Genomic DNA, 8,265 nt, shown 5'->3' on the forward strand with positions numbered 1-8,265 from the left:
AATCATAGAAATATTGAGTTTCAGTCCTCCTGCACTTAAGTCGGTATTGTGCCTTTTGTATTAAATTCGGATGCAATTTCTGTGTTTTCATCGTCAATAAGAAGGGCCAAGGTATACAGTAAACCTGAAGTGAAGCATCGGAATCTAAAACTTTACTCATAGGAGAGGATCAACTCATAGAAAGTTAGAGTGTCAGTGCCCTTGTACTTAAGTCGGCATTGTGCCTTTTGAATTAAAGACAATAAGAGTGTCCAAGGTATACAGTAAACCTGAAATGAAGCATAGGAATCTAAAACTGGACTCACAGGAGAGTTTCAACTCTTAGAAAGTGAGAGGGTCAGTGATCTTGGACTTAAGTCGGCACTGTGCCTTTTCTATTAAATTCAATTGCAATTTCTGTGTTTCATCGTCAAAAACAATGTCCAAGGTATACAGTAAACCTGAAGTGAAGCATTAGAATCTAAAACTGGACTCACAGGAGTTGTTCAACTAATAGAAAGTGAGAGTGTCAGTCCTCTTGTACTTAAGTCGGAATTGTGCCTTTTGTATTAAATTCGGATGCAATTTCTGTGTTTCATCGTCAATAAGATGGTCCAAGGGATACAGTAAACCTGAAGTGAAACATCGCAAAATTAAACTGGACTCACTGGAGAGGTTCAAATCATTGAGTGTCAGTCCTCTTGTACTTAAGTCGGCATTGTGCCTTTTGTATAAAATTCGGATGCAATTTCTGTGTTTCATCGTCAATAAGAAGGTGCAAGGGATACAGTAAACCTGAAGTGAAGCATCGGGATCTAAAACTGGACTCACAGGAAAGGTTTAAGTCATTGAAAAGTAGAGTGTCAGTCCTCTTGTACTTAAGTCGGCATTGTGCCTTTTGTATTAAATTCGGATGCAATTTCTGTGTTTCATCGTCAATAAGAAGGTCCAAGGTATACAGTAAACCTGAAGTGAAGGATCGGAATCTAAAACTGGACTCACAGGAGAGGTTCAAATCATAGAAAGTTAGAGTGTCAGTCCTCTCGTACTTAAGTCGGCATTGTGCCTTTTGTATTAAATTCGGGTGCAATTTCTGTGTTTCATCGTCAATGAGAAGGTCCAAGGGATACAATAAACCTGAAGTGAAGCGTCGGAATCTAAAACTGGACTCGCAGGAGAGGTTCAAATCATAGAAAATTAGAAAGTCAGTCCTCTTGTACTTAAGTCGGCATTGTGCCTTTCGTATTAAATTCGGATGCAATTTCTGTGTTTCATCGTCAATAAGAAGGTCCAACGGATACAATAAACCTGAAAAGAAGCATCGGAATCTAAAACTGGACTCACAGGAGTGGGTCAAATCATAGAATGTTTGAGTGTCAGTCCTGTTGTACTTAAGTCGGCATTGTGCATTTTGTATTAAATTCGGATGCAATTTCTGTGTTTCATCGTCAATAAGAAGGTCCAAGGTATACAGTAAACGTGAACTGAAGCATCAGAATCTAAAACTGGACTCACAGGAGACGTTCAACTCATAGAAAGTGAGAGTGTCAGTCCTCTTGTACTTAAGTCGGCATTGTGCCTTTTTTTATTAAAATCGGATGGAATTTCTATGTTTCATCGACGATAACAAGCTCCAAGAGATACAGTAAACCTGAAGTGAAGGATCGGAATCTAAAACTGGACTCACTGGAGAGGTTCAAATCATAGAAAGTTAGAGTGTCAGTCCTCTTGTACTTAAGTCGGCATTGTGCCTTTTATATTAAATTCGGATGCAATTTCTGTGTTTCATCGTCAATAAGAAGGTCCTAGGGATACAGTAAACCTGAAGTGAAGCATCTGAATCTAAAACTGGACTCACAGGAGAGGTTTAACTCATAGAAAATTAGAGTGTCAGTCCTCTTGTACTTAAGTCGGCATTGTGACTTTTGTATTAAATTCGGATGGAATTTCTATGTTTCATCGACGATAACAAGCTCCAAGAGATACAGTAAACCTGAAGTGAAGCATCGGAATCTAAGACTGGACTCACAGGAGTGGTTCAACTCATAGAAAGTTAAAGTGTCAGTCCCCTTGTACTTAAGTCGGCATTTTTCCTTTTGTATTAAACACAACACGTAGGTTCAAGGTATACAGTAAACCTGAAGTGAAGCATCGGAATCTGAAACTGGACTCACAGGAGAGGTTCAACTCATAGAAAGTTAGAGTGTCAGTCCTCTTGTACTTAAGTCGGCATTGTGCCTTTTGTATTAAATTCGGATGCAATTTATGAGTTTCATCGTCAATAAGAAGGTCCAAGGTATACAGTAAACCTGAACTGAAGCATCGGAATTTAAAACTGGACTCACAGGAGAGGTTCAACTCATAGAAAGTTAGAGTGTCAGTCCTCTTGTACTTAATTCGGCATTGTGCCTTTTGTATTAAATTTGGATGCAATTTCTGTGGTCATCGTCAATAAGAACGTCCAAGGTAAACAGTAAACCTGAAGTGAAGCATCGGAATCTAAAACTCAACTCACAGAAGAGGTTCAAATCATAGAAAGTGAGAGTGTCAGTCCTCTTGTACTTAAGTCTGAATTGTGCCTTTTGTATTAAATTCGGATGCAATTTCTGTGTTTCATCGTCAATGAGACGGTCCAAGGGATACAGTAAACCTGAAGTGAAGCATCGGAATCCAAAACTGGACTAACTGGAGAGGTTCATATCATAGAAAATTAGAGTGTCAGTCCTCTTGTACTTAAGTCGTCTTTGTGCCTTTTGTATTAAATTCAGATGCAATATCTGTGTTTCATCGTCAATAAGAAGGTCCAAGGGATACTGTAAACCTGAAGTGAAGCATCAGAATCAAAAACTGGACTCACAGGAGAGGTTTAAATCATAGAAAGTTAGAGTGTCAGTCCTCTTGTACTTTAATCGGCATTGTGCCTTTTGTATTAAATTCGGATGCAATTTCTGTGTTTCATCTTCAATAAGAAGGTCCGAGGGATACAGTAAACCTGAAGTGAAGCATCTGAATCTAAAACTGGACTCACAGGAGAGGTTTAACTCATAGAAAATTAGAGTGTCAGTCCTCTTGTACTTAAGTCGGCATTGTGCCTTTTGTATTAAATTCGGATGCAATTTCTGTGTTTCATCGTCAATAAGAAGTTCCAGGGGATACACTAAACCTGAAGTGAAGCATCGGAACCTAAAACTGGACTCACAGGAGAGGTTCAAATCATAGAAAGTTAGAGTCTCTTTCCTCTTGTACTTAAGTCGGCATCGTGCCTTTTTTATTGAATTCGAATGCATTTTCTGTGTTTCATCGTCAATATGAAGGTACAAGGGATACAGCAAACCTGAAGTGAAGCATCGGAATCTATAACTGGACCGACAGGAGCGGTTCAAATTATAGAAAGAGTGTCAGTCCTCCTGCACTTAAGTCGGCATTGTGCCTTTTGTATTAAATTCGGATGCAATTTCTGTGTTTTCATCGTCAAAAAGAAGGACCAAGGTATACAGTAAACCTGAAGTGAAGCATTAGAATCTAAAACTGGACTCACAGGAGATGTTCAACTAATAGAAAGTGAGAGTGTAAGTCCTCTTGTACTTAAGTCATCATTGTGCCTTTTATATCAAATTCGGATGCAAATTCTATGTTTCATCGTCAATAAGAATGTCCAAGAAATACAGTAAACCTGAAGTGAAGGATAGGACTCCAAAACTGGACTCACTGGAGAGGTTCAAACCATAGAAAGTTAGAGTGTCAGTCCTCTTGTACATAAGTCGGCATTGTGCATTTTGTATTAAATTCGGATGCAATTTCTGTCTTTCATCGTCAATAAGAAGGTCCAAGGGATACAGTAAACCTGAAGTGAAGCATAGGAATTTAAAACTGGACTCACTGGAGAGGTTGAAATCATAGAAAACTAGAGTGTCAGTCCTCTTGTACTTAAGTCGGCATTGTGCCTTTTGTATTAAATTCGGATGCAATTTCTGTGTTTCATCATCAATAAGAAGGTCCAAGGGATACAGTAAACCTGTAGTGAAGCATCGGAATCGAAAACTTTACTAGCAGGAGAGGTTTAAATCATAGAAAGGTAACATGTCAGTCCTCTTCTACTTAAGTCGGCATTGTGCCTTTTGTATTAAATTCTGATGCAATTTCTGTGTTTCATCGTCAATAAGAAGGTCCAAGGGATACAGTAAACCTGAAGTGAAGCATCAGAATCTAAAACTGGAGTCACAGGAGAGGTTCAACTCGTAGAAAGTTAGTGTCAGTCCTCTTGTACTTAAGTCGGCATTGTGCCTTTTGTATTAAATTCGTATGCAATTTCTGTGCTTCATCTTCAATAAGAAGGTCCAAGAGATACTGTAAACCTGCAGTGAAGATCGGAATTTAAAACTGGACTCACAAGAGAGGTTCAAGTCATAGAAAATTAGAGTGTCAGTCCCCTTGTACTTAAGTCGGAATTGTCCCTTTTGTATTAAATTCGGATGCAATTTCTGTGTTTCATCGTCAATAAGATGGTCCAAGGGATTCAGTAAACCTGAAGTGAAGCATCGCAAAATTAAACTGGACTCACTGGAGAGGTTCAAATCGTAGAGTGTCAGTCCTTTTGTACTTAAGTCGGCATTGTGCCTTTTGTATTAAATTCGGATGCAATTTCTGTGTTTCATCGTCAATAAGAAGGTCCAAGGGATACAGTAAACCTGAAGTGAAGCATCGGGATCTAAAACTGGACTCACAGGAGAGGTTTAAGTCATAGAATGTTAGAGTGTCAGTCCTCTTTTACTTAAGTCGGCATTGTGCCTTTTGCATTAAATTCGGATGCAATTTCTGTGTTTCATCGTCAATAAGAAGGTCCAAGGGATACAGTCAACCTGAAGTGAAGCATCGGAACCTAAAGCCGGACTCAAAGGAGAGGTTCAACTCATAGAAAGTTAGAGTGTCAGTCCTCTTCTACTTAAGTCGGCATTGTGCCTTTTGTAATCAATTCGGATGCAATTTCTGTGTTTCATCGTGAGTAAGAAGGTCCAAGGTATACAGTAAACCTGAAGTAAAGCATCGGAATCTAAAACTGGACTCACAGGAGAGGTTCACTCATAGTAAGTTAGAGTGTCAGTCCCTTTTGTACTTAAGTTGGCATTGTGCCTTTTGTATTAAATTCAGATGCAATTTCTGTGATTCATCGTCAATAAGATGGTCCAAGGGATACAGTAAACCTGAAGTAAAGCATCGGAATCTAAAACTGGACTCACAGGAGAGGTTCAAATCATAGAAAGTTAGAGTCTCAGTCCCCTTGTACTTAAGTCGGCATTGTGCCTTTTGTATGAAATTCGGATGCAATTTCTGTGTTTCATCGTCAATAAGAAGGTCCAAGGGATACAGTAAACCTGAAGTGAAGCATCAGAATCTAAAACTGGAGTCACAGGAGAGGTTCAACTCGTAGAAAGTTAGTGTCAGTCCTCTTGTACTTAAGTCGGCATTGTGCCTTTTGTATTAAATTCGTATGCAATTTCTGTGCTTCATCTTCAATAAGAAGGTCCAAGAGATACAGTAAACCTGCAGTGAAGATCGGAATCTAAAACTGGACTCACAGGAGAGGTTCAAGTCATAGAAAATTAGAGTGTCAGTCCCCTTGTACTTAAGTCGGAATTGTGCCTTTTGTATTAAATTCGGATGCAATTTCTGTGTTTCATCGTCAATAAGATGGTCCAAGGGATACAGTAAACCTGAAGTGAAGCATCGCAAAATTAAACTGGACTCACTGGAGAGGTTCAAATCGTAGAGTGTCAGTCCTCTTGTACTTAAGTCGGCATTGTGCCTTTTGTATTACATTCGGATGCAATTTCTGTGTTTCATCATCAATAAGAAGGTCCAAGGGATACAGTAAACCTGAAGTGAAGCATCGGGATCTAAAACTGGACTCACAGGAGAGGTTTAAGTCATAGAAAGTTAGAGTGTCAGTCCTATTTTACTTAAGTCGGCATTGTGCCTTTTGCATTAAATTCGGATGCAATTTCTGTGTTTCATCGTCAATAAGAAGGTCCAAGGGATACAGTCAACCTGAAGTGAAGCATCGGAACCTAAAACTTTACTCAAAGGAGAGGTTCAGCTCATAGAAAGTTAGAGTGTCAGTCCTCTTGTACTTAAGTCGGCATTGTGCATTTGTAATCAATTCGGATGCAATTTCTGTGTTTCATCGTCAGTAAGAAGGTCCAAGGTATACAGTAAACCTGACGTAAAGCATCGGAATCTAAAACTGGACTCACAGGAGAGGTTCACTCATAGTAAGTTAGAGTGTCAGTCCCTTTTGTACTTAAGTTGGCAATGTGCCTTTTGTATTAAATTCGGATGCAATTTCTGTGATTCATCGTCAATAAGATGGTCCAAGGGATACAGTAAACCTGAAGTAAAGCATCGGAATCTAAAACTGGACTCACAGGAGAGGTTCAAATCATAGAAAGTTAGAGTCTCAGTCCCCTTGTACTTAAGTCGGCATTGTGCCTTTTGTATGAAATTCGGATGCAATTTCTGTGTTTCATCGTCAATAAGAAGGTCCGAGGGATACAGTAAACCTGAAGTGAAGCATCAGAATCTAAAACTGGAGTCACAGGAGAGGTTCAACTCGTAGAAAGTTAGTGTCAGTCCTCTTGTACTTAAGTCGGCATTGTGCCTTATGTATTAAATTCGTATGCAATTTCTGTGCTTCATCTTCAATAAGAAGGTCCAAGAGATACAGTAAACCTGCAGTGAAGATCGGAATCTAAAACTGGACTCACAGGAGAGGTTCAAGTCATAGAAAATTAGAGTGTCAGTCCCCTTGTACTTAAGTCGGAATTGTGCCTTTTGTATTAAATTCGGATGCAATTTCTGTGTTTCATCGTCAATAAGATGGTCCAAGGACTACAGTAAACCTGAAGTGAAGCATCGCAAAATTAAACTGGACTCACTGGAGAGGTTCAAATCGTAGAGTGTCAGTCCTCTTGTACTTAAGTCGGCATTGTGCCTTTTGTATTACATTCGGATGCAATTTCTGTGTTTCATCGTCAATAAGAAGGTCCAAGGGATACAGTAAACCTGAAGTGAAGCATCGGGATCTAAAACTGGACTCACAGGAGAGGTTTAAGTCATAGAAAGTTAGAGTGTCAGTCCTATTTTACTTAAGTCGGCATTGTGCCTTTTGCATTAAATTCGGATGCAATTTCTGTGTTTCATCGTCAATAAGAAGGTCCAAGGGATACAGTCAACCTGAAGTGAAGCATCGGAACCTAAAACTTTACTCAAAGGAGAGGTTCAGCTCATAGAAAGTTAGAGTGTCTGTCCTCTTGTACTTAAGTCGGCATTGTGCATTTGTAATCAATTCGGATGCAATTTCTGTGTTTCATCGTCAGTAAGAAGGTCCAAGGTATACAGTAAACCTGACGTAAAGCATCGGAATCTAAAACTGGACTCACAGGAGAGGTTCACTCATAGTAAGTTAGAGTGTCAGTCCCTTTTGTACTTAAATTGGCAATGTGCCTTTTGTATTAAATTCGGATGCAATTTCTGTGATTCATCGTCAATAAGATGGTCCAAGGGATACAGTAAACCTGAAGTAAAGCATCGGAATCTAAAACTGGACTCACAGGAGAGGTTCAAATCATAGAAAGTTAGAGTCTCAGTCCCCTTGTACTTAAGTCGGCATTGTGCCTTTTGTATGAAATTCGGATGCAATTTCTGTGTTTCATCGTCAATAAGAAGGTCCAAGGGTACAGTAAACCTGAAGTGAAGCTTCGGTATCTACAACTGGACTCCCAGGAGCGGTTCAAATCATAGAAAGTTAGAGTGTCAGTCCTCTTGTACTTAAGTCGGCATTGTGCCATTTGTATTAAATTCGGATGCAATTTCTGTGTTTCGTCGACAATAAGAAGGTCCAAGGTATACAGTAAACATGAAGTGAAGCATCGGAATCTAAAACTGGACTCACAGAAGAGGTTCAACTCATAGAAAGTTAGATTGTCAGTCCTCTTGTGAATATGACGGGATTGTGCCTTTTGTATTAAATTCGGATGCAATTTCTGTGTTTCATCGTCAATAAGAAGCTCCAAGGTATACAGTAAACCTGAAGTGAAGCATCGGAATCTAAAACTGGACTCACAGGAGAGGGCCTACTAACAGAAAATTAGAGTGTCAGTCCACCTGTACTTAAGTCGGCATTGTGCCTTTTGTATTAAATTCGGATGCAATTTCTGTGTTTCATCGTCAATAACAAAGTCCGAGGTATACAGTAAACCTGAAGTAAAGCATCGGAATCTAAAAGTGGAC

Source organism: Schistocerca americana, unplaced genomic scaffold (assembly GCF_021461395.2).
Source record: "Schistocerca americana isolate TAMUIC-IGC-003095 unplaced genomic scaffold, iqSchAmer2.1 HiC_scaffold_16, whole genome shotgun sequence".
Taxonomy (NCBI): Eukaryota; Metazoa; Arthropoda; class Insecta; order Orthoptera; family Acrididae; genus Schistocerca; species Schistocerca americana.